This window comes from Aquarana catesbeiana, linkage group LG07 (genome assembly GCF_042186555.1).
Source record: "Aquarana catesbeiana isolate 2022-GZ linkage group LG07, ASM4218655v1, whole genome shotgun sequence".
NCBI lineage: Eukaryota > Metazoa > Chordata > Amphibia > Anura > Ranidae > Aquarana > Aquarana catesbeiana.
The window spans coordinates 304,350,306-304,377,706 of record NC_133330.1 but is presented as its reverse complement, the minus strand read 5'-3'; the positions used below and the strand labels follow the sequence as shown (position 1 = coordinate 304,377,706).

Genomic DNA, 27,401 nt, shown 5'->3' with positions numbered 1-27,401 from the left:
CCCATGTATTATACCCTCCATGTATCTTATACCCTCCATGTTTTATACCCTCCATGTATCATACCCCCATGTATTATACCCCCCATATATCTTATACCCTCCCATGTATTATACCCTCCATGTATCTTATACCCTCCATGTTTTATACCCTCCATGTATCTTATACCCTCCAATGTATTATACCCTCCATGTATCTTGTATCCCCTATTCATTATACCCTCCATGTATTCTACCCTCCATGTATTCTACCCTCCATGTATTCTACCCCCCATGTATTATACCCCCCATGTATCATACCCTCCATGTATTATACCCCCCATGTATTATACCCCCCATGTATTATACCCTCCATGTATTATACCCCCCATGTATCATACCCTCCATGTATTCTACCCCCCATGTATCATACCCTCCATGTATTCTACCCCCCATGTATTATACCCCCCATGTATTATACCCCTGCTCCAGTGAGGCTCCTGTCTGTCTCTCTCTCAGGTTGGCGCATCTCTGTCAGATTCTCCGTCACGTGACCGGTCTACTAGCTCTGCTGCATCCATGGAGACGCATGAGGGCGGAGCTGCTTTCCCCATGGCTTCTTCTACGACCAATCCATGGTCTGTCACCGCCCATTTTTCTGTGCAACCGGAGGAAGTTGTTTATTGGCTGCCGGGCTGTCAGGTGCTCCATGCACAGCCTTAGCAACCAGCGGCTGCTAGGGACGCTGTGCGGGGAGAGAGAGCGCGGTACGGATCTGGTGTACACTGATCCCCATCAGAGAGAGGTAAGTGTGTGTGTGTGTGTGCTCAGCACAGGAGGGTCACTACCCGTGGATACAGTGCGGCCTTCTGTACCACTAAACTAAGCAGTGTGTTCCTGGTGTTATCCGCTATGACTTACATCTGGACTCTGGGGGGTCAGAGAAGGGCCAGGCACGCTGTCACCAGGTCTCTGAGAAAATGGCAGCTGGAGCCCACCATTGCAGACATTTTCCTGTCCATGGTGGTGATCATTATCATTATTTACTATTATTATTATTATTATTATCTTTAAAGCAGTTATGTCTTTCCTAAAATAATACACATAATATACTCACCGCTCTGTGTAATGGTTTTGCACAGATCGGCCCCGATCCTCCATCTCTGGGGTCCCCCCCTTGGCGTTTTTCTCCTCCTTTTCTCTGTATGCTCCCATAGCAACCCGCTACCTACTGTGTCACACCTGCGGGCATCCATTGACACACACAGCGTGGCTTAGCCCCACCCCCCGATCCCTGTTCACAGAATTGCATTGACAGCGGCAGGAGTCAATGGTTCCCACTGCTGCCTCTGTGTCCTGTGAGGAGAGAGAGAGACCCCAGAACCGCAGCAGACAGGCACAGTGCTGGATCGAGAGAAGGCTCAGGTAAGTAAAGGGGGGGACGACGAGGGGGCGTTACAAATGTCGGGATATTTTTTACCGTAATGCAGGGAATACATTAAAGTGATTGTAAATCCTCGTTTTTTCCCCCCATAAAAATAAAAAACATGTTATACTTGCCTCCTCTGTGTAATGGTTTTACACAGAGCAGCCCAGATCCTCCTCATCTCCTCTAGTTCCTCTTCGGTGATCCCGGCCCCTTCCTCCTGTTCAGTGCCCCCTACAGCAAGCAGCTTGCTATGGGGGCATCCAAGCTGAGTCAACGCTCACCTGTGTCCATTCAGACACGGAGCCCTGACCCCTCTCTCCCCTGATTGGCTAGCTGACCTTGACAGCAGCGGCAGCCAATGGCGCCGCTGCTGTGTCTCAGCCAATCAGGAAGGAGAATGTCAGACAGCTGAGGGACTCATGGACCTCCCTGGACAGAGAGGGACCTCAGGTAAATGTTAGGGGGGCTGCTGCACACAGAAGGCTTTTTATCCTAATGCATAGAATGTTTTAAAATACAAACCTTCTACCTTTACAATCCCTTTAAGGTAAAAAATGTCTAATAACAAATATAATGTGTACTTGGCCCCTGCTATATTGCTATTGAGTAAAATGAACCCTAAAATTCTTGTGGATCACTCACACCAGAACACCCTCTCATAGGTAGCGTGTACAAAATAATTAAACCTCAACCAGTGGTGCCGCACTCAGAAAAAATGTATGATGCCATCTCTTTAAGACCCCTTTCACACTGGGGCGCTTTTCAGGCATTTTAGCGCTAAAAAAGCAACTAAAAAGCGCCTCTCAAGCCACACTTGCAGGACGGGAAAAAAAGTCCTGCAAGCAGCATCTTTGGGCAGTGCGGGAGCATTGTATACACCGCTCTCAAAATGCCCTGTCCATTGGAATGAATGGGCAGCGCTGCTGAAGCGCCTGCAAAGCGCTTTGGCAGTACTGCAACACGGGCGCTAGTACCGCAACACGGGCGCTATTAACCTCCTGACCTCCTGCTCTCAAACTCCCTTGTCACCTCATCCCATGCTTGCCTTCAGGACTTCTCCAGAGCCTCCCCCATCCTCTGGAATGCTCTACCCCAATCTGTCCGATTTTCTCCTACTTTATCCACTTTCAGACGATCCCTGAAAACTCATCTCTTCAGAGAAGCCTATCTGGCCCCCACCTAACAACTGTACATTTATCTTCTCAATCAGCACATCACCCACAGTTATTACCTCTTGTATCTCTTGACCTTCCCTCTTAGATTGTAAGCTCTAAGGAGCAGGGCCCCCTGATTCCTACTGTATCAAATTGTATTGTATTTGTACTGTCTACCCTCAAGTTGTAAAGCGCTACGTAAACTGTTGGCGCTATATAAATACTGTATAATAATAATAATTAACCCTTCGGCTGTTAACAGGGGTTAAAAGCACCCGGCTAGCGGCCAAAAAGCGCCGCTATAACAGCGGTAAAGCGCTGCTAAAACTAAAGTGCGCTTTACTGCTAACGCCCACACCACTCCAATGTGAAAGGGGTCTAAATACTAAATATAATTGTTATACATTGTGATTAAACAAATAATGATATCCCAAAATCTGAATTCACATATATATACAGGGGGGGATATTTACTAAAGGAAAATCCACTTTCCACTGCAAGTGCACTTGAAAGTAAAGTCACTGTAGATCTGAGGGGGACATGCAAGGAAAGTAAAAAACAGCATTTTAGCTTGTACATGATTGGATGATAAAATCAGCAGAGCTTCCACTCATTTCAGATCTACCCCTTAGATTTAGAGCGACTGCACTTTCAAGTGCACTTGCAGTGCAAAGTGGATTTGCCTTTCGTAAATAACCCCCCAGTATCTCACAAAAGTGAGTACACCCCTCACATTTTTGTAAATATTTTATTCTATCTTTTCATGTGACAACACTGAAGAAATGACCGCTGGCAACAAAAGTGAGTACACCCCTAAGTGAAAATGTCCAAATTGGGCCCAATTAGGGGTTTTCCTTCCCTGGTTTCATGTGACTCATTGGTGTTACAAGGCCTCAGGTGTGAATGGGGAGCACGTGTGTTAAATTTGGTGTTATCGCTCTCACTCTCTCATACTGGTCACTGGAAGTTCAACATGGCACCTGATGGCAAATAACTCTCTGAGGATCTGAAAAAAATAATTGTTGCTCCACATAAAGATGGCCTAGGCTATAAGAAGATTGTCAAGACCCTGAAACTGAGCTGGAGCACGGTGGCCAAGACCATACAGCAGTTTAACAGGACAGGTTCCACTCAGAACAGGCCTCGCCATGGTAGACCAAAGAAGTTGAGTGCACGTGCTCAGCATCATATCCAGAGGTTGTCTTTGCGAAATAGACGTATGAGTGCTGCCAGCATTGCTGGAGAGGTTGACGGGGTGGGGGGTCAGCCTGTCAGTGCTCAGACCATACGCTGCACACTGCATCAAATTGGTCTGGATGGCTGTCATCCCAGAAGGAGGCTTCTTCTAAAGATGATGCAAAAAAAGCCCGCAAACAGTTTGCTGAAGACAAGCAGACTAAGGACATAGATTACTGGAACCATGTCCTGTGGTCTGATGAGACCAAGATAAACTTAGTGGTTCAGATGGTGTCAAGCGTGTGTGGCGGCAACCAGGTGAGGAGTACAAAGACAAGTGTGTCTTGCCTACAGTCAAGCATGGTGGTGGGAGTGTCATGGTCTGGGGCTGCATGAGTGCTGCTGGCACTGGGGATCTACAGTTCATTGAGGGAACAATGAATGCCAACATGTACTGTGACATACTGAAGCAGAGCATGATCCCCTCCCTTCTGAGACTGGGCCACAGGGCAGTATTTCAACATGATAACGACCCCAAACACACCTCCAAGATGACCACTGCCTTGCTAAAGAAGCTGAGGGTAAAGGTGATGGACTGGCAAAGCATGTCTCCAGACCTAAACCCTATTGAGCATCTGTGGGGCATCCTCAAATGGAAAGTGGAGGAGCGAAGGGTCTCTAACATCTACCAGCTCCGTGATGTCGTCATGGAGGAGTGGAAAAGGACTCCAGTGGCAACCTGTGAAGCTCTGGTGAACTCCATGCCCAAGAGGGTTAAGGCAGTGCTGGAAAATAATGGTGGCCACACAAAATATTGACACTTTTTGGGCCCAATTTGGACATTTTCACTTAGGGGTGTACTCACTTTTGTTGCCAGCGGTTTAGACATTAATGGCTGTGTGTTGAGTTATTTTGAGGGGACAGCAAATTTACACTGTTATACAAGCTGTACACTCACTACTTTACATTGTAGCAAAATGTCATTTCTTCAGTGTTGTCACATGAAAAGATATAATAAAATATTTACAAAAAATGTGAGGGGTGTACTCACTTTTGTGAGATACTGTGTGCGTGTGTGTATATATATATATATATATATATATATATATATATATATATATATATATATATATATATATATATATATGTGTGTGTGTGAATTCAGATTTAGGGATATAATTATTCATTTAGTCACATTGTATCACAATTATATTTAGTATTTAAAGAGATGGCATCATACATCTTTATAGGAGTGTGGGACCACGGGTTGAGGTTTTAAAAATTTTCTTATCATTACAACCACTTTAACTACTTGCTGTCCATCCTATAGCAGTTTTACTGCTACAGGGCAGCAGCTGTGCGCCGGATCACATATACAGTGCCTTGAAAAAGTGTTCATATCCCTTGAAATTTTCTACATTTTGTCATGTTACAACCAAAATGTAAATTTATTTTATTGGGATTTTATGTGATAGACCAACACAAAGCGGCACATAAGTGTGAAGTGGAAGGAAAATGATAAATGATTTTCAATTTTTTTTACAAATAAATATGTGAAAAGTGTGGCGTGTATTTGTATTCAGCCCCCCGGAGTCAATACTTTGTAGAAACACCTTTCACTGCAATTACAGCTGCAAATCTTTTTGGGGATGTCTCTACCAGCTTTGTACATCTAGAGTGACATTTTTGCCCATTCTTCTTTTCAAAATAGCTCTGTCAGATTGAATGGAGAGCCTTTGTGAATAGCAATTTTCAAGTCTTGCCACAGATTCTCAATTGGATTTAGGTCTGGTCTCCAAACTATGGCCCAGGGGCCAGATGTGGCCCTTTGCTTGCTTTCATCTGGCCCCTGGAGCAATATTTCATTCACTGACACCAACAATGGGGCCCAATTCCTCGCAATGACACCAACGATGGGGCTCAATGACACCAATGATGGGGCACAATTCCAACTAATGACACAAACGATGGGGCCCAGTGATGAGACACAATTTCTACCAATGACACCAAAGATGGGGCATTGTTTATTCCAACTGATACTGGGACATTTTCTATTCCTGCTGGCCACAGTCTGGCCCCCCTAAAGTCTGAAGGACAGTAAGCCGGCCCTTTGTTTAGAAAGTTTGGAGACCCCTGATCTAAACCATTGCATTGTAGCTCTGGCTGTATGTTTAGGGTCGTTGTCCTGCTGGAAGGTGAACCTCCGCCCCAGTCTCAAGTCTTTTTCAGACTCTAACAGGTTTTCTTCTAAGATTGCCCTGTGTTTGGCTCCATCCATCTTCCCATCAACTCTGACCAGCTTCCCTGTCCCTGCTGAAGAAAAGCATCCCCACAGCATGATGCTGCCACCACCATGTTTCACGGTGGGGATGGTGTGTTCAGGGTGATGTGCAGTGTTTGTTTTCTGCCACACATAGCGTTTTGCTTTTGGGCCAAAAGGTTCAATTTTAGTCTGCTCTGACCAGAGCACCTTCTTCCACATGTTTGCTGTGTCCCCCACATGACTTCTCGCAAACTGCAAACGGGTCTTCTTATGGCTTTCTTTCAACAATGGCTTTCTTCTTGCCACTGTTCCATAAAGGCCAAAATTTTGTGGAGAGCACGACTAATAGTTGTCCTGTGGACAGATTCTCCCACCTGAGCTGTGGATCTCTGCAGCTCCTCCAGAGTTACCATGGGCCTCTTGGCTACATCTCTGATTAATCCTCTCCTTGCCCGGCCTGTCAGTTTAGGTGGACGGCCATGTCTTGGTTGGTTTGTGCCATGTTGTGCCATACTCTTTCCATTCCCGGATGATGGATTGAACAGTGCTCTGTGAGATGTTCAAAGCTTGGGATATTTTTTTATAACCTAACCCTGATTTAAACTTCTCCACAACTTTATCCCTGACCTGTCTGGTGTGTTCCTTGGGCTTCATGATGCTGTTTGTTCACTAAGGTTCTCTAACAAACCTCTGAGGGCTTCACAGAACAGTTGCATTTATTCTGAGATTAAATTGCGCACAGGTGGACTCTATTTACTAATTAGGTGACTTCTGAAGGCAATTCCCTTCCACTTTGTGTTGGTCTATCACATAAATTACATTTACGTTTTTGGTTGTAACAAAATTTCAAGGAGTATGAATACTTTTTTTAAGGCACTGTACATTCATGCTAAGATTTCTACTTTATTCTTCTGTCTGGAGTTGGGCTTTAAGCCAAATGCGACCATGATTAGAGGTTTTTTTTTTTCCACTTTTCTGCACTGGAAAACTCTTTGCAGGAGGCGCATACCTAGGGCATTGGGGTGATAATTTGATGTTTTATAGCTTTTTTTTTTTTTTTTTTTTTAGGAATAATGTCTCTTTTTCACTCTTGGTTAAATCACATGTTAGGCCCTCTTTCATACAAGGCTAGTCTGTTGTGGGTTAAAGAACAGAACACACATATATGCCCCAACTCTAATGTCTTGTAAAGTTTTCTTTTATATCAAGAACGTGGTCTCCTCATTGCCCTTGGTTATGTCACATGCTTAGACCTCTTTTGTTCTTTCTTTTTGAAAGTCCCCATTCAGTAATATCCTGTGGGTCAGATGAGGTGCCATAGTTGCCTATTATTCTGATCTTCAACTGCCTTTCTGCGTTAAAAAACACATATATGCCCCAACTAAAATACACTATATTACCAATAGTATTGGGACGCCTGTCTTTACACACACATAAACTTTAATGGCATTCCTGTCTTAGTCTGTAGGGTTCAGTATTGAGTTGGCCCACCCTTTGCAGCTATAACAGCTTCAACTCTTCTGGGAAGGCTGTCCACAAGGTTTAGGAGTGTGTCTATGGGAATGTTTGACCATTCTTCCAGAAGCGCATTTGTGAGGTGATGCACTGATGTGGACTGGCCTGGCTTGAAGTCTCCGCTCTAAATCATCTCAAAGGTGTTCTATTGGATTGAGGTCAGGACTCAGTGCAGGCCAGATAAGTTCCTCCACCCCAAACTCGCTCATCCATGTCTTTATGGACCTTGATTTGTACACTGGTCCAAATCATTTGGTGGAGGGGGGAGGTTATTGTGTGAGGTTTTTCAGGGGTTGGGCTCGGCCCCTTAGTTCCAGTGACGGAAACTCTTAAGGCGTCCACATACCAAGACATTTTGGACAATTTCATGCTCCCAACTTTGTAGGAACAGTTTGGAGATGGCCCCTTCCAGTTCCAACATGACTGCGCACCACTGCACAAAGGCCCAAGGTCCATAAAGACATGGATGAGCGAGTTTGGGGTGGAGAAACTTGACTGGCCTGGACAGAGTCCTGACCTCAACCCAATAGAACACCTTTTGGATGAATTAGAGCGGAGACTGTGAGCCAGGCCGTCTCCTCCACATCAGTGCCTGACCTCACGAATGCGCTTCTGGTAGAATGGTCAAACATTCCCATAGACACACTCCTAAACCTTGTGGATGGCCTTCCCAGAAGAGTTGAAGCTGTTATAGCTGCAAAGGGTGGGCCAACTCAATATTGAACCCTACAGACTAAAGCCCCGTACACACTATTAGATTTTCTGCTGATTTTTGTCCTCAGATTTAACAAAACCACCAAAATCAGAGCCTGCCTGATTGTATACAAATTGAAACTCTTAGCCCGGGTTCACACTTATGCGAATTAGATGTGCGTTTCCGCACATCTAATTCGCATAGTAGGAGAATGTGACTGGCTCCCTATGGAGCCGGTTCACATATCTCCGGGGTGACTGCGGAGCGCACTGCACAAAAACGCTGTGCGTCTTTGGCTGCGTTTCAGGGCCGAATTCAGGTATAGAATCGGCCCTGATTCGTCCCTGAAACGAGGAACAGGGACGCACAGCGCTCCTGTGCGATCTGCAGCACATTATAGTGTGAACCCGGGCTCAAGGTTTGACCTCATATTATATGGGTTTGGTAAATCCGAAGACAAAAATCTGAAGAAAATCAAATAGTGTGTATGGGGTCTTAAGCCTCAAACACACGATCAGATTTTCGGACGACCGAACGTCCGATTTTTATGGCATGCTAGTCTCATGTGAAGAGGTTACTAACAATGTGAGAATTTTCGTTTGACAGAATACAACGTGACGTAACGTGTTGAATAGTTTTGTATTTATTCTTTCGTTCCTGAGCATGCGTAGTCTTGCTCTTACGATTTTTTTTTTTCATATGGAAACCGTACTAATGAATGAAAATCAGACGTTGAGTTCACATATGACAAAAATTTTATAGTCTGCACATCCAGGTTTTGTCTGAAGAAAAAGTGAAATCGGCTGTCGAAAGCACCGCACTAACGGTAAGATTTGCGGACGATCGGTCGTTGTAACACAATTGACGTCCGAAAATCAAAGCATGTGTGCAGGCCTTTAGACTGTGATGCCATTAAAGCGGTGTTCCGCCCACAAAAAAAAAAAATTTAAATCCAACAGCTACACATACTGCAGCTGCTGACTTTTAATAATAGGACACTTACCTGTCCTGGAGTCCAGCGATGTCGGCACCGCAGCTGATGTTTCCACTATCTGCTTAGAAGAGCAGAACACACTTACTGTATATGCCCCCATGAAAACAAACACACAAGCCTTGCTGATGAACAGCCGCCGTGCCCCGGCCAGTGTTTGTGTTGGCTCAGGATAAATGGCGGCATCTCATCTGATCCATGAGATATTACTGAAGGGAGAGTTTCAAATAGAAAGTTCTCTGTACTGTTAGGGCCTGCCAATAACTTCTGGAGTAGAGCTGTGTGTGCCTTTCTAAAACAACCACTCTTGTTAGTTTAAAGTAGAACTATAGGCAAAACTTTTTTTTTCATTTTGGATAGAGCAAGGGAGGGTAAAAATCACTGAGTTTTTTTCTTTCCACCATCTGTGTCCCATTGCGGAGATTTCCCTTCACTTCCTGTCCCATAGTCCAACAGGAAGTGAGAGGAAATCCCTGCAAATAAAGACCCCCCCCCCCCCCCGGTCACCAAAACTAGTGTCCCCACTGAAATATTTCTCTTTAATTACTTTTTCTGAGGGCAACCCAAAATTTTGGATTTTCTTTTACTTTCCCTTTGAATGATAATAGTAAATGGAGGACAAATGGAGAGAGTGAATCTTCCTAAAGGGAGCACAGCCAGCAATACAAATTGACAAGCATTCTAATCCTTCTGCTTTCTATCCAAAACTTAAAAAGAAAAAAAATGCCTTTAGTTATACTTTAAAGAGGAAGTAAACCCTGATGGGTTTTACTTCCTCTTTTGCTCCCTGTGTAGCCTACAAATTAAAAGCATAATGGGCTAGTATGCATTGCATACTAGCCCATTATGTGACACTTACCTGCAAAAGAATCCAGCGATGTCCCCTGTGTAGGCAGCGTTTATTTTCAAGCCCCTCTTCCTTCCGGGCTGCGGACTCCGGCTCTGTGATTCGCCGGAGCCACGTGACGTCACTCCCGCGCACGCGCACAGTAACGGCACACACTAGGGAAGAAACGGAACGGAGTCTCGTTTCTTCCCCGCACATGCGCCGTTCACTTTATCGGTGGACTACAAGTGAAATATCTTCTAAACGGCGCATGTTTAGGAGATTTTTCCACTACCTATAGGTAAGCCTTATTATAGGCTTCCCTATAGGTAGAAGTCCCAAAAAAGGGTTTACAACCGCTTTAAAGAACTGAAGGCATATTTTTTTTTTCTTGGATAGAGTAAAAGAGAGTTAACCCCTGTCAGTTTTTTGCCATCTGTATCCCATTGGGGAGATTTCCCTTCACCTCCTGTCTCATAGCCAAAACAGGAGGGGAAAGGAAATCCCTCCAAAGAGAGGGAATCCCGGGTGGTTACCAGAACTGGTGTCCTCATAGGAAGATTTCCCCTCTATTCCTGTTCTAATGTCATCCCAAAATTTGGGACTTTCTTTTTTACTTTCGCTCTCGATGATAATGGTAAACGGAGCAGGTGAATCTCCGTAAGGGGGGCACAGACCGCAATAAACACCCGACAGATGTTCTAATCCATCTCCACTCTATCCAAAACTCAAATAAGTTTTGCTTTTAGTTATACCTTAAAGCCTAAGTCCCAAGCAAAAAAAATACATTGATGACTACCCAGCATGAGTTAAATATAAAAAGCTTTAAAAAAAGCATTCTTAGGCCTCATTCACTGGGACTTCAGCTTGTATAAGAGCAGTGTGAACAGCAAGCTTTGACAAAGTATTTGCAGAGCTTTCAGCAAGCTTTGAAGCTTTTTAACGCGTCCTTCAGCTCCAGTTGGTAAATGTTGAACTCAGACCTTATTCAGATAAAAGAGTTCAAACCTTTCCCCCCCTCCCATTAGGTAGTACATTTTTTTATTATACACAGATCTTAATAGGAGTGCTGATTGCCACTTTAAACAGGCTGCTGGCAGGCTTCAGCACTACTTGAAGCTTGTTGAAAGCTTGCTGAAGCCTGCTAGCAGCTTGTTTAAAAGTGACAGTTAGCACTCCTAGTAAGATCTGTGAATAATAAAAAAAACTTTACTACCTAATGGAAGGTGGGGAGAGGGTTGAACTCTTTTATCTGCATAAAAAATTTAGTCAGCCTTCACCCTTCCCAAGTGGATGTCCTATATAAGGAGTGGGTGAGGTGTATGTGTGTGTGTGTGCCCCTGATGATGTCAGATGTGAGGAAACGTGTAGGGCGGAGCCACGTACACACATACACACACCATAATGCATGTGCAGCCGCACGTCGGCCATCTTTGCTGTTGGGAAAACCCAAACTGTTGGCGTCCGTCACGTTTGATCTATGCCTTATGTTTGCTGATGACATGTGAGTACATCTTTATTCTTTATTAAAGTAACACTGGTTTTAGCAATATTACACTATTGGAGCGTTTTTTATTTTATATCCGCCTCAGTACTGCTCTTGAACGGGAGTGTATGCTATATTGATGCTGCCTGGGTGCTGGAGTTGTTTTGATCGCCACTTTGAAAGGGACCTGTGACGGTAGTCTCTTTGGGCGGGGGGCTTGTGGAACCCAGCTTACCTTAGAGAGTGCTGGAAACTCCTTGTGAAGCTCCCCTACCCCCTCCTATGTGTAAGTCACCTTGTGACTGAGAACCCCAGTCTGATCTGCACTAATCAGACTTACCGTACAACCACACCGGACTCAGCATTTCCTTTTACTCCTGTTATCCAGGGTTCTATATGTGTTGTTTGTGTTGAAGGAATGAAGGGGCTCTTTCACATGGGACATTAATATTTATGAACAAGATCCCTCAAGAATATATGAAGATAAAGTCCACCTTTTGTCAGAGACCATGCTCTTGGGACCGCTCTCCCAGGAATGGCATCCGCAAATCCCATTGGTCACTGGCCCGTTGCCCTGGGGTTGGAAAGCACTTGTCCTGCTGTATATCAGCAACCTGGAGGGCTCCAATCCATAGCCCTACTCGAATCTGCTGCCTGAGTACCAGGTATTCATCCGCAGACACAGTCCTGATGTATGCTGAACGGACGTTCCCCGGGAACTCTGACGCCAGGTCCATATCTCCGCTGAAGTAACTGAAGTCTGCTATCCCGATCTTAAGTCCTGTTGGTGGTTTGGATGTTTCAGGCACAAGGAAGTATCCCACCGCTGCCAACCAAAGGACTGAATGCTAGACTCTTGCCTGGGTGAGTCTATCACAGGACCCTCCGGCTTTGCTGGATCGGCTTTGTTAAAAAGAGCGCATGTTGACCACTCTTATCAGGGGGTCACAGTCTTTCCGGTAAGTAGAGCATGAGAGTGATGGTTGTCACCAGACTTTCTTGGAAACTCTTATTTCCATCACGGCTGTGGGATCATTCATGTGCAATTGCACTTGAACACTAGAACGATGCACTATTGTTTTATTATGTATTAAAGTGGAACTGCAGTCTGCTCACATAATTTGTAATAAAAACATTTTTGCCATTCTGAAGCTTCCCTCCAACCACTTTGCATATTATTTTATATATACTGTGATTCTGTACTTGCCAAATATGCTGCAAAAAAATCCTCCTGTTCACACTGCTGTTATAGAAGCTGAAGCTTGTCTGAAACAGGCTTAGCAGTGTATGCCATTTTCATATGGGAAAGTCCATTCATTCCAAAATCAGGTATTACAAGTTAACAAAAATTGTAACTACAACATTTTGTGACATTTGTGAAGCCGTTAAATGTATTAAGGATTTTCATTAAAATGTTGGTACGAAAATCTAATAGCTTATAATCAGCTTAAAAAAGAAGTATGGACTTTTTTTTTTGCAGAATCATACTAACCTAGGTGGATGCAGCACCTGTCCCCCGCCGGCTCTAACACTGAGAACCGAGCGATCAAACACCGCTGATCGCTGCTCGGTTCTCACAGCTCTGTGAGCATTGAGCTGGTGACTGTCGACACGACTCTCTGCTCTGCCCCCCCCCCTCGCTAACTGGAGCGCTGGGCAGTGGAGGGGGTGGGAGTGGCCGGCTCAGGCTCTCAGCTGAGCTGAGACCCAGTCCAGGCATGTGGGTGGACCCCGACTTCATGGTTCAGGATCTTGCCCAAGCCTGAACCAGTGTTCTATCGGTTTGTGCCCTCCGTCACATAGTACCCACGCATGCGCAGAACGGAAGGGCACTCCAGCTGATTTCCCAATCAGCTGGATTGACGTCACCATAGCACATGTGCACATTGTAGGAGGCTTTTTTCGACGATACCATTTCACGGCCACAATTAAAAGCTATGCAAAGAGTGGAGGGTCACCATAGTTGTCAGATTGAGCCTCGCTGTTGCGGGGCGGGTTATGGCTGTGTTGAAGGGCGGGTTTTGTCTGTGTTGCAACCCGCCCTTAGAGGCAAAACCCGCCGTTCAACACACCAAACCCGCCCTGCAACACTGACAAAACCGGACCTTGAGCACACTGTAAACCCGCGCCGCAAAAGCAAGGCACAATATGACAAATACCGTGTCCCTCCGCTGTTTGCATAGCATTCAATTGTGCCCGTCAAATGGTATCTCCCATCGAAAAATGCCTCCTATGATGTGCGCATGCACTATGGTGACGTCACGCCAGCTGATCGGGAAATCAGCTGGAGTGCTGTACCGTTCTGTGCATGCGCGGGCACTTTTTGACGGAGGGCACAAATCGACAGAACACTGGCTCTGTGACGTCAGCTGAAAACGGGTCCTAGGAGTGCAGAATGAACTGCACTCATGTGATCCACAGGAGAAGTACAGCCAAACGAGCTGTCCTGGCTGTACTTCTCCTGCTTCTGCACACTAAGAAAATGTGTTTTACATCTGTGTCATCATTTCCTTTCCTAACTGGGGAAATCGCATCAATGGGGACACAGATGAAAATAAAAACAAGCAAAGGCTCTAACCCTTCCCTGCTCTATCTTTAACCAATAAAAAGGTTTTTGGCTGGAGTTGGGCTTTAAAGTCTCACAGTGGATGCTTGCACCTGCGGTAATGTGCAGTGTTCCAAAATAAATGTATTTCTGATAAATAATTCCATTAGCATAGATAATGGGTTCACTTTAAGTGGGTTATTATTCTTTATTTTTTTTAGACATTCTACTGTGCTCTGATTTTATAATGAACAGTGAAGAACACACAAGCCCATCTATTCTAGCAATATGTCCCTGCAGTTGAGTAGTTTTGGATGACTCGGGTTCATACTCATCAAAGCTGTTTGTAGTTTAAGTCATGGAAATCCCTCTCCATTCAGTACTATTGCACAATGTTTTCTGGAGAGCACATGATCAGTTCAAAGTCTTGTAGGTTTTGATACTTCTAATTTAACTTATTTATTGGCAGCAGTCACTGCATTGTGTTTGTGTTCACTGAATACCCGACCAAGTTACATCCCAGCCTTGGTAATGCACAAGAAAAACCTCATAAAAAAAAGATTTTGATTATCCCGATTTTGATTATCCCAATTTTGATTATCGCTTGCCAGCTCTTAGGACACCATTGATACAACCTATTAGATTAGTTAGTAGTTTTAGGATCTATTTAGATTGGCGCCTTATGGTGGCGTGCTGTAATGTGCGTCCAGGACCGGACAATTTTTGATCAATTTATGGGCAAGGGGCAGGCTGATTGTACAGAAGTCGAACCACCTGAATGACTTCTGTACAACCAGCCTGTTGGGTTTTTTCTGAGCAATCAAAGCTGCTGGCTATAGCCAGCAACACTGATCAGTGTATTCTGACAGCAGGGAATGCTGCCAGCCGTCAGAACACAATGGCACATCGTAGTGGCGGGACAAGATCATCAAGCGCCCAGGGCAAAGATGCCAAATGGTGCCCCCCCTTCCATTATGTGCAAGCTTATGAGAGAGAGAGAGAGAGAGAGAGAGAGAGAGCACAGCCTGCACCTCCTCCCGGCTCTCACCTCCTCTCCTTGTCGTTTCCAGTGCTGGGCGTAGTGATGCCGCTGTCACGACTCCTCTCAGCCTTATAGTAGAAGGAGCTTGCAGCTCCCCATCCCTACAATACACCACCCAGGGCAGCCGGCCCTTCTGCTCACACCTTCTCTCGGCCGTGGCACAGTGGGAGTGGTTTCCCCATCCACCTCAAATGTATGGATGGGAGAAACGGGTCTTTTTTTTTTTATCAATCTGTATGGCCAGCCAAAGTAGTAACTCCACTTTTGTTGAAAAAGCAATCCCCTCTGGGCGATCAATATACATTGCAAGTATTTTAACAAACTTTATTACAGATTCCTACCTGTTTCTGCTCTGAAAAAAAGAGCTGTATATTCCACCAAGTTTTTGGATACTGATTCTAAATCAGAGTGACTAATTTGTTTTTATCAGCTGGTGCACTTGCAGTGTTCTGATGGGAAATGTTGCAGAGTCTCCATCCCTTTAGATGTGATTAACCCTTAGGGAAGACGTCACCAAAAATGTTTGTTGCAGAGGATGCCTAAAACTTGACTTGTATCTTAGTGCAAGTTTTTTTTTTTCTGTATTGGGGCCCATTCAAAATGAAGAGGCTGCCGTAACACAGTGCACTTCGATGCATGATAAAGCATGGTGTGGTGTTAGTGTCTAGTGTGAACTGTCTCTGGCATTATTTTGCATTGGTCTTAGAGGTCTGGACAGTTCTATTAAGAATCATGGACTTCAATCGGATCCACTTGAAAAAGCTATCAGCCAAAATGGATGGTACCCAAACCTCAATGGAAGGAGAGAAGATTCCTCGAGGCCTGTAATGCAGCCTTATGGCGCTGGATCGTGCGTAATGGAACCCTGTGCAGTGTTTGTTCTGACCAAGGTGCTTTCCTGCAGGGTGCTATACAGGTCGAGGAGAGTGGACCCCACATTAAGGGTGACCCAGTCTCTGAAGGTTTTTTATGACAAAGCTTGTCGTGATGGGTGAAGATTGGACTCCTGTTATGTTCAGAGTCCTGCAGCAGGAATGGTAAGTCTGCATTTTTGCAGTTTCTCTTTTAAAAAAAAAAAAAAGAGAGAGATATGACTGTCTGTTCTCCCAGTGGCCACTAGGGGCAGTGTGCTGATTAATCATGCCCTGTACTTTTTGGTCGTGTGGGCTGCGGTTTCTCCTCCAGCCACTAGGGGGCGCAAGCTTGCTCAGTATGGCCTATTTTTATAGAGGCAGGAAGTGGAAGGGCGGCCATGTTGCCATGTGGTCGACAGGTTCAGTAGGGCCTCTGGGGACATAACAGCAGCCCATGGATACTAACAAAGTGTGAGTACTTACTATGGGAGAACTGTTTTAGACAAGTCATGATTATATGCTGCATATTTACTGCTTAATCTGGGGGGACTGTTCAACTGTAAGTCGATACACCACTGGACGGATAGCAGTTCACTTTAAAGCGGGAGTCCAGCGACCTATCATTTTTTTTTTTTTTTTTCTGGTCATTGAGAAACTTTGATTATCAAAATATCATACTCACTTATGGTGTTTAATATTGCCGCCTCTCTCAGATTTCGTCCGCAAGAATAATTTATATAATTCGATCCTGGCGGTTTTCATCTTGCTTGTGGGCAATTGAAGCCCACAAGCATTTATTTCAGGGACACGGTGAATGCTGTGCTCCCAGCATTCACCACTCGTTCCCGTGCATGCTCATTGGTAACAGTGAGCAGCGCCGTAAAATTCCGGGTTGCCATCACAATAGGCGGCGGCGTCGGAAGTTCCCGCCCCGTTGTGATGGCAACCAAAGGCATGACGGCGTTCCGCACTGCATCTTGGGAAGCCTGAGACTAGCTCCCAGGAGACTGTGCGGAGCCGGGGAAAGGCAAGAAACACGCCTACTCCCACGGGAGGAGAAACAGGAAGTGGAACTATGAATTAAAATATAAAAGGTAATTACGGTGATATAAATTTTTTTGGAACGGCATTTGAGCATCTAGGCAAATAACAGAATAGGGTAAGATAAAGTTGAAAATTTGGGTGGAACCCTGCTTTAAAGTGTTTTTTACTGCTCGGAAGGCAGGTGCAGCGTAGTATACATGCTTGCAAACTTGTTGCTTAAAGGCATGTTTAAATATACACATGTTTGGAAAAACATGGGCATGGGAGCACTTTAAAGAATTGTGTCTCCCGTATAGTGTGCGTTTGGTCTGCAGAAGCTTATTTTTACTTTTTTCGCTGTCCTGAAACAGCATAGAGGCTGCATTGGATGCATATATGCTTGGCTAAATCCTGCAGAACTAGTATGGGGCCAACTGCAGTTAAGCAAGTACATGCTTGCAAACTAGCTGAAACGCACGGTTGCTGAAATGCACAGTTGCTAAACATACATGTTTATACATATTCGCATAAAGATACATATTTATACACGTTTGCATAAATATACATGTTTGCACAAACATACATGGTTGCACAAAGATGCATGTTTATACATGTTTGCATAAATATACATGGTTATACATGTTTGCATAGAGGTACATGTCTGCATAAAGATACATGGTACATGATCGCATAAGGATACATGTCTGCATAGATGCGTGTTGCATAATGTTTCATAAACACGGTTCATAAACGCATGCTTGCTTATTGGGTAAATGCATGTTTCCATGGGCTTGTGTTGTATAAATGCATATTTACAGGGATGTATGCTTTCATGTTTTGACTAAATGTATAGTTGCATAAGCACATGCTTACATGCTTCCATAGATGCATGTTGCTTAAACACATGCTGGCATGTTTTCATTTGTACTGCATACGTATATGTTTATTAACATTAAGCTGTATACATATGTACTTGTTTTCCTGGGACTACATACATATGTTCTTATTTGCTTAGGACTACATACATATGTGCTTATTTGCCTGGGACTACATACATATGTGCTTGTTTGCCTTGGGGGTACAAACGTATGTGCTTATTTCCCTAGGGGTACATGCGTGTGTGTGGTTATTGGCCTTGAACTTCATACATAAATGCATGAATGGCAAGAATACTTGTATGCCTGCATGTTTGCATACCTAGGTACTTGCATAACAGCATACCTGGGTACTTGCATACCTAACGGGTTGCATAGAGGTAAACCAACATGGTTTTAGGCCTGCATCCTTGGAGGACTGTATATATTAGGCTGGCTAATATAGTTGCTGCGTTATTTACCTGTAAAATGGGTATACCAGTTAAATGGTTCTAGAAAAGAGAGGCAGCCGGGGGGAGGCAGGTGCACCACTCTCAGGTTTAGGGATCTGGCGGTGTCCACATCTCCTGATGGACAGTGGTGTCAGGCAGGTGCATCTGAGCCACTGTAGTGTTTGGCATTGCAGTGTTTCCTGACGCATTCATTTTTCGTCAGATAGATTGCAGCCCCATCACCTTGATCATTTCTGATCTCGGTTGATTGAAGCCTAAGCAGGATCAAGTCTGGTTAGTATATGGATAGGAGACTGCCCGGGATACCAGATGCTGTAAGCTTTTCCCCACCTGGGTGAGGGAGACATCTTAAGCGGCTGTGTTTTGGGAGTATCTCAGGCCAGAAGATCTTAGGGCAGTCTCTGAGGTGGTTTGTTCCATCTTAAGCCAACAGAAACCTGGTAGGTTAAGTGCACCTCTTGGGACTGTCTGGGTCTGCCACAGAGTCTTCAGTCTTTTGCCTTGCATTTTCTCTTGGAGCAGACGTTATGGGCACATTATTGTGAAACAATTAAATGGTAGCAGTTCCAAAACCAAATCGGGGTCCATAATCTGTAAATGCACATCTTCATGTGGTGGTTTGTTTCCAGGCTCATCAAGGATTTCTGTATTTGCAGCAGAAAGCCGTTTTTTTTTTGTGAATCTTCCCTTTGGGTTGGCCACAGCTCCGGAGGGTCCACAAAACGTCTAGCCCCAGTGCTGGGCTTGCTGAAGACACCTCAATACTCATTACCTCAATAATCTTTGCTCAGGAAGCAATCGATTCCAGGGGTTCTTTTGATATATTTCTACAGGAGGAAGCTGTGTTTAGGTCAAAGCATGTTCCCTACATACAGTCCTACTCCAGGTCTTGGTAGAGGATCATTCTCTCTGTCTGGAACCTGAAGATCGAGGCATTGGATTGCCGGAAGGCTCTGTTTCTGGGCTGTTGCAAAGCAAAAATTTGTGGTTGATATTCTTCATTTTCAGGAATTTGGAGAATAACCACTGATGCCAGTCTCTCCAAGTTGATTTGAGGCTGGCTACAGTTCAGGGGGCTTGGTCTCCACAGAAAAGAATACTGTCCATCAATATCTTGGAATTTTTGGCCAGTGCGCCTTGCTCTGGATTATAGGACACACCAGTTGTAGGTTCAATCTGGAAATGCCTCTGCAGGCATATATATCAACCACCAGTGTGGCACCAGAGGTCACGCGACTCAGGGAGGTGAACCACATTCTGTCTGGGACAGTACAAGTGCTGTCTCTATCGCCAATACATATTCCAGGCATAGAATAGTGGCAGGGGGAACTCTGCAGGTGAGTCTACTATATTCCAAGTTCCACAACAAGTTGGTACAGGTGTGTCCCGGATGAGAGTCCCACTCCCAATGGGGGTAGATGTACTGGTAACACCTTAGGAACCGGTTCTCCCTTATTTGACGTTTTTCCTCTGTTTCAGGCTTCGGTCACATCTTTTGCAAAGAATCTGTGAGGTGGTAACACTGATATTAGTGTTGGCCCGATTTAGCCCATGAGGGCTTGGTACACTGACATAGCGAGTCTTGCAGGGGTTGCTCCTTGGACACTCCCAGTCCAGCGAGACCTGCTGGTCTTGAGTCCTGTATCTCAGCACTGTTGAGCCTCTGGAAGCCAGCTTCGGGGAACTTCAATTACAGGACTTGAAATATTTTTTTGCCTGGGGTGAAGCCAGGAAGGGGCACCCGCAGAAATATGTGAGTGGGAGATTTTCTTTTTCTTTCTCCAAGCGTTAGGGGAAAGGATATTGGCCCTAAAGTACCGTTAAGGGTCAAAGTTCGTCCCTATCCATTTTTTTCCAGAGGCCGTTGTTTCTCACTCCTTGATTCATACCTTATACAGCATGTAACTTGGACAGTCCCGCCTGTCAGGACATTCTTGTTACCTTGGGACTTAAATTTGATCTTGCAGAGGCCACTTTTTGAACCAATCGGAGGATTCTGTTGGTCCTTTTATCTCGGAAGGTGGCTTCTTTGGTTGCTATCACTTCACTAAGTGGAGTGTCAGAGTTGGCGGCTCTTTCATGCAAGGAGCCGTTCTTGGTCTTGCTTCATAAGGTGATGTTGCGTCCTCATCCATTTTTATTGCCTAAAGTGGTTTCTAGTTTTCACTTGAATCAGGACAGTGTCTTTCCTTTTATTTTTCTCCTAATCCACAGTCGGCAGAAGAAAGATCGCTACATACTTTAGAGGTTGTTCAGGCGCTCAGGATCTACTTGAGTTGTCAGCTCAGGTCAGGAATCCTGGTTTGTGCTGCCAGAAAAGCCCAGGAAGGGCAGGCGGCATCCAGGTAGAATATTTAGCAGTGGATCTGCCAGTTTATCAATGATGCCTATGGTTTAAATAGCAAAAACCCATTATTTACCGTATTTATCGGCGTATAACACGCACTTTTTTCCCCTTAAAATCAGGGGAAAATCGTGGGTGCATTTTATACGCCGATCCCCGCTGTCTGTGAGGGGAGAGGAGCGAGTGCCGCCGAAATACACATAGCTGAGTGTACTGTGTACTCGGCTAGGCTCGGCTCCGCTCGTAGTCACGCCCAGTCCCGCCATTGGACCTGTGTTATGTCCATCATAGGAGCCGGGCCAAAGGGCGGGACTGGGCGGGCCGAGTACACAGGACATCCGGCTCTGTGTATCTCGGCGACAATAATTTTAAACGATCATGCTGCAATGAGACTGGGCAAGGCTGCAATAAGACTGGGCAAGGCTGCAATAAGACTGGGCAAGGCTGCAATAAGACTGGGCAAGGCTGCAATGAGACTGGGCAAGGCTGCAAGTGACACTGGGCAAGGCTGCAGATGGACACTGATCATTCTGCAATGATGGACAAGGCTGCAGATGGACACTGATAAGGCTGCATTGATGGGCATTTAAATGTAAGTTTTTTCCTTAAACTTCCCTCCTAAACTTGGGGTGCATGTTATACGCCGATAACTACGGTATTTATTTTTTTCTGGGGAGAGATTCTCTACCAGGTGTGGGGGAGTATCTTGGGCCATCTGTCATCAGGTGTCAGTGGCCCAGGTGTGCAAGACCACTATTTGGTCTTTGGTTTATACATCTACAAGATTTTTACCAGGTGGATGTCAATAACGTAGAAGATACTGCCTTTTGGCCTCAGCATGTTACAAATAGCAGAGTAGTTCCTTCTCTGATGGTGTCTCCCTCCCCTCAAGGATATTGCTTTGGGACGTCCCAAGTAGTTATTATTATAATAACCAGCTCTGTGTCCTGTGTGAGTGTTTTTCTAAAGCCTATCTATAAAATCCTTTTCTTGGAGTACATCACAGGACACAGAGGTCCCTCCCGTTTTTTGGGGGGAATTTATTGCTTGCTACAAAACTGATGTGTTTCCTGTGCAGGAGGGGTTATATAGGGGAGGACTTCCTGTTTGATCTACCAGTGTCCATTCACCTAAGAAAAAAAGATGCCGATAATGGCTGCCGAAAACGCCTGCGATTTTTTATTTTTTTTTCTCCCCTTGCTTTTGATGTGTTTTTCATAGGTCACGTGACTCAAAAAATGCATTAATTGATATGTTCTTTTTTTTTTTTACTCAACAAATATGCACCAAAGATGCAGCAAGCAGAATTTTTAACACCACTTCAAAAGGTGCTGATAATAGCCAACAATAAATTCAAATTAATTTAAATTCATTATAATAATTAAAGTAGAATATAATACAATTATTTATAAAAATCCACAATTTTCTGTTTTGGCATTGAAATTTTCGTTTCAGTGCACCTCTAAAACCAATGATTGATTAGCAAAAAAAGTTTATTGCAATATACAGTATTTTATAGTGAAAAAAATGTTTTTTTTTCAATTTTGTACAGAGTAGGGAAAATTCAAAACCCTCTGAGGTTTTTTGCCATCTGTGTCCCATTTGGGAGATTTCCCTTCACCTCCTGTCTCGTAAACGCAATAGGAAGCAAGCAGAAATCTCTCCAAGATGAGGAAGACCCTAGAGATTTTCTGAGTGCCTTTCGGATGCTTGGCTTTTTACTCTAAGACAGTGTTTTTCAACCTTAGTTTAAGGAACCCCATTCTAAAATGTAATAAACAAAACTATTAGTTTTACATAACACAGAAACATCCGCACGCATAGGAGACCCAACATTGGAGGTGATTTCTTTTACAAAGCATATACAGTACATGTTCGCACACTGGTACTGACTAATGTCCCAGTATTTCTCTTCTTGCTCAGTTTCTCACCCTCACTCAGCTAATGTGACCCCAGTGCTGATAGAGAGAGGCAGGAGAGGGGCAAACAAGGGTGCTGTGTAGGCATCTGATGTCCTCTTTATCAACCGATTACCTCATCTGTTGTTGGGACACTGGCTGTGGGCCTACATGGTGTCCAAGGTTGTAATGCTGCACAATTAAAACCTGTGGCTTTGTATAACTAAAAGGCAGGCTTAATTCACCTGCTGGCTTGTATACTATTTTTGGCATTTTGGGGGCAATTTTTAGGCATTTTGCCAAGGTGCCCCTGAAGTAACCTTAACACTTCCATGCCACCCCAGTTGAAAAAAGCTGCTCTTGGAGACCCTTGCGTTGTGTAATTTTGTGAAATGAAAAATCAAATGAAGACTTGCCTTTGTTGAAGTTCATCTCTGGTCATTTAAAAAAACTACCCTGTCTCCTCCCACTCCACCATGTAAGCCCAACTTACATGCACATTATGAAACACTTACTGTACCTGCCAAAGGGACCCCCTGATGCCCCCGCCACTCACTTTCACTTTTACTTCATCTTCTTCTGGGTTCACCATCTATACCCATCTCAGTTTGTAATCCCGGGATGACTTTGCACCTGCACATGCACACGGAAGTTAACTAATTCCAGCACCAAGATATGCATTGCATTGTTGGAGGCAAGCAGAAAGTTGGAGGCAAGCAGAAATCGCCATTCACCACTGGAAGAGGCCTAGTGTCACACGACCTCGGATTGAATAAGTTCCTTATGGGCTTGGAGGCAATTTTTAAAAAGTATGACTAGTTAGATGGGAGAGGGTAAGTGGGAAAAAAGGATGGACCTAATTTTTAGTTGGTTTCTGTCTTCTATTTTCATAGAAAGTGAATGAAGTGATGCAGCTATTGTAGGATACCTAATTTGACCTCCAGCATAATCCTGGATTAGCGCCTACTACAGTAGAAGACTGTAGTACTCCCTTTTTTTTTAACCTTTTTTATGATAAGTGGGTTCATAATTTAAACAACTTGAACTAGTTTAACACTGTACACTAGCCATTCTTAACTAGGGTTCCTCCAGAGGTTGCTAGGGGCTTCCTTTAGTTGTGGCTGATTGACCTTCCATTTGATAGTGCCTGGATAGTTCCATGGCCAAAACCACTTGTCATAGACAGCAGCAGGACACCAATTGTCTTTTTTAGCTGTCTGTAAGGGTGACATTCTGACCACCAAAGTAAGAAGCATTTTTGCCATTGTACCCAGTTGAACTTGTTTTAGTTAAGGTTCCCCAAAACCTGAAAATAATTTTAGGGGTTCCTCTGGGGTAAAATGTGTGAGGAAGACTACTGTACACAGTCATGGCCTCTGTTTTATTAAAAGATTATCAGAATAAACTCCCCTACTTGGGTCCATGGCTCTAGCGTGTTTCCCCCTGAAGAGGGAATAATCATAAGTGTCACCCAAAGCTGTGTGGGAAAGTTGGAGGTACTTTGAGCCGTGTCAGTCGGCTATTAGATTCATTTTAGAGATGAAGTCTGCTTAACCGTACCAATATTAGCATGTCAATAAATAGATTTGCTGTAGTTCTAGCAGAAATTTTCCATCTCCTAAAGGCCAGTGTATTCTCATGACTCACCTCAAAGTCACAGTCTCGTGAGTGCTTAGCCTCATCATTTCTGTGATCACCATATGTTCTACTTCTCCTTAGAGACAAATACTTCGCAAGTAACATCTTATTAAGAAGAAATCCAGGCAACAAGCAAAACCAGTGACATGCTAATGATATTGAAGATATATTGCCCCTATGCTAAATCAGATCTCTTCAGTTACCTTTTAAGTATGTGTACATGTTTATCAATGATAACTGCATGTAGCGCTTCTCCTTCATAATTTTGTAATTTTCCACATTTTGCCATGTTACAACCAAAATCATAAATGTATTTTATCTGATAGACCAACACAAAGTTGTACATAATTGTGAAGCGGAAGGAAAATAATAAATGGTTTTCAACATTTTTTACTAAACTAAATATCTGAAAAGTGTGGCGTGCAATTGTATTCAGCCCCCTTTACTCTGGTACACCTAACTAAAATCTAGTGTAACCGATTGCCTTCAGAAGTCACCTAAATAGTAAATAGAGTCCACCTCTATCTAATTTAATCTCAGTAGGAATACAGCTGTCAAGCCTTCAGAGGTTTGTTAGAGAAGCTTAGTGAACAAACAGCATCTTGAAGGCCAAGGAACACAGCAGACAGGTCAGGGATAAGGTTGTGGAGAAGTTTAAAGCAGGGTTAAGTTATAAAAAAATATCCCAAGCTTTGAACATCGCACAGAGCTCTGTTCAATTCATCATCTGAAAATGGAAAGAGTATGGCACAACTGCAAACCTACCAAGACATGGCCGTCCACCTAAACTGACAGGCCGGGCAAGGAGAGCATTCATCAGAGAAGCAACTAAGAGGCCCAAGCAAAACACCATGTGTGGCAGAAAACTAACACTGCACATCATCCTAAACACACCACACTACAATGGAACCAGTCAAAGTCCAGACTTAAATCCAATTGAGAATCTGTGGCAAGACTTGAAAATTGCTGTTCACAGACGCTCTCCATCCAATCTGACAGAGCTTAAGCTATTTTGCAAGGAAGAATGGGCAAAAAATGTCACTCTCTAGATGTGCAAAGCTGGTAGAGACACCCCCAAAAAGACTTGCAGCTGTAATTGTAGTGAAAGGTGGTACTACAAAGTATTGACTCAGGGGGGCTGAATACAAATGTACCCCACACTTTTCAGATGTGTTTGTAAAAAAAAAAAAAATTGAAAACCATTTATAATTTTCCTTCACCTTCATAATTGTGTGTCACTTTGTGTTGGTCTATCACATAAAATCCCAATAAAATACATTTACCGTATATACTCGAGTATAAGCCGAGTTTGTCAGCACATTTTTTTGTGCTGAAAGTGCCCCCCTTCGGCTTATACTCGAGTCAAGCACTTTTCTGGTGAAAAGAATGACATTTTCCGAACTGAATTTGGGACCCTGTATCTCGGGACCACTTGGTGCTAGGAACCCCAAATTTGGTGTGCAAACCCAGTGGAACTAGCATTATAATATATCAAAAGCTGGGGTTCCTAGCACCAAGTGGCCCCGAGATATGGGGCTCCAAATTCGGTTCGGAAAATGTCATTCTCTGCTACAGAAAAGTGCTTGACATTTTCTAAACCGACTTTGGGGTTACGTATCTCGGGGCCACTTGGTTCTAGGAACCCCTAGCTTTGGATATGTTGTAGTGCTAGTTCTACTGGGTTTGCACGCTAAATTTGGGGTCCCTAGCACCAGGTGGCCACGAGATACGGGGCCCCACTGTGTCCATCTGCAGCAATGTCATTTCGGGACCCTTTGGGTCCAGAGACTCCAAATTTTGGCTGCAGCTAGGGGGCATCTAGGAACCCTTAACTACCGAGTTTGAAGTTCCTATGGCTGCAAATGGGCACAGTGAGGCATGCAAATGGGCACAGTGAGGCTGCAAATGGGCATTGTTGACCCTCTTTTCCACTTACAGTAGCTGTGCATTTCTCACCCTAGGCTTATACTCGAGTCAATACGTTTTTCCAGTTTTTTGTGGTAAAATTAGGTGCCTTGGCTTATATTTTGGTCGGCTTATACTCGAGTATATACGGTACATTTTTGGTTGTAACATGACAAAATGTGGAAAATGTCAAGGGGTACGAATACTTTTTCAAGGCACTGTATAATCAATAGTAAATCATAGAAATGTGATTACATTTACCCAAGTACATCCATATAGAAAATAACACATACCAGATAGTATAGTGTATTGCTATAGGTGAGATTACTGATAGTGCATGAGTCTTTTTCACACTATTCGTATGTACACGTTTGCTTAGCCATCCTTCCTAGCCTCTCCCAATACATAAATATAGGTACCCCTCCAGTATGTCCCCTCAACCTATGACAGCTGCAGCCTGGTGGTTAAAAATCTATTGCTGGGCTGCTGACGCCTCTGCATTTATGTCCCATAGACTTAAATGGGATACTGTTATACAGGTGCATTCCATGCAAGTCCATGGGTCAAGAATGTGGAGACGTCAGCAGCCAGAATTTTGCTGCACATTGCCGGAGGAGGGCATACTAGAGGCCTCAAGTCTGCCATATTGTGCAAATATGCTCTGAAGACCTACTTTATAGTTCAGCTCCAGAAATTCAACAAAATCTACACTTGAAGAGGGTCAAGGGATTTCTACTTGTTAAATCTAGGAGTGCAGATTCCCTATAATCCCGCAGGTTCCCTCCATTCATGAGAATGCTCATGCAAAGCCTTCTCTCTAAGGCTCTAATGGGCACCGCCGTGTGCCTGCCTACTCCATATAGAGTGCGGGGTCAGCAGCCATGCATTGTATGTGATGATGCCAAGGGACAGCCCATAGCCTGGAGCTCCAGAGGGAGAAGAGAAGGGTGTAAGATAAATAATGCAGCCTGTTCAGATCCCCTAGACCTAATGAGTATTTAACCCTTGCATTGTGGGGGTGGAAGGGCCGCTGCAAGGGTAGATTTTGTCTAATAAATGGTGTTGGGATTTAAGGCTGGATCCACATTCTACAAACTAATTGTACAGTGCATCCGAAAAGTATTCACCGCTTCATTTTTTCCACATTTTGTTATGTTACAGCAGGGCTTGACAAATTTGCTTGGAATCTAGGAGCCAGCTAAAAAAGTTAGGAGCCAGGTTTTTTTTTTTTATAAACGACCGACAAAGCTTTATTTTCAATATAAAAATTAACCAATCTTAAATTTACACAGAAATACGACTAGAACGAATGTGA

General features: G+C 44.1%; 2 protein-coding genes across 5 annotated transcripts in view; one reads left to right on the top strand and one right to left on the bottom strand.

The window, feature by feature from the left end:
- Positions 1–612, bottom strand: part of MCOLN3 (mucolipin TRP cation channel 3) — an 85,628-nt gene extending 85,016 nt beyond the window's left edge. For all 4 annotated transcript variants that reach the window (XM_073593618.1, XM_073593624.1, XM_073593623.1 and 1 more), the window contains exon 1: positions 458–612. The gene's annotated coding sequence lies outside the window, so the exon portion shown is untranslated. The remainder of the gene's footprint in view (positions 1–457) is intronic.
- A 13-nt stretch (positions 613–625) lies between these two features.
- The window catches only part of DNAI3 (dynein axonemal intermediate chain 3), a 136,124-nt gene continuing 109,348 nt past the window's right edge, over positions 626–27,401 (top strand). Inside the window, exon 1 of the mRNA XM_073593617.1 lies at positions 626–781. The gene's annotated coding sequence lies outside the window, so the exon portion shown is untranslated. The remainder of the gene's footprint in view (positions 782–27,401) is intronic.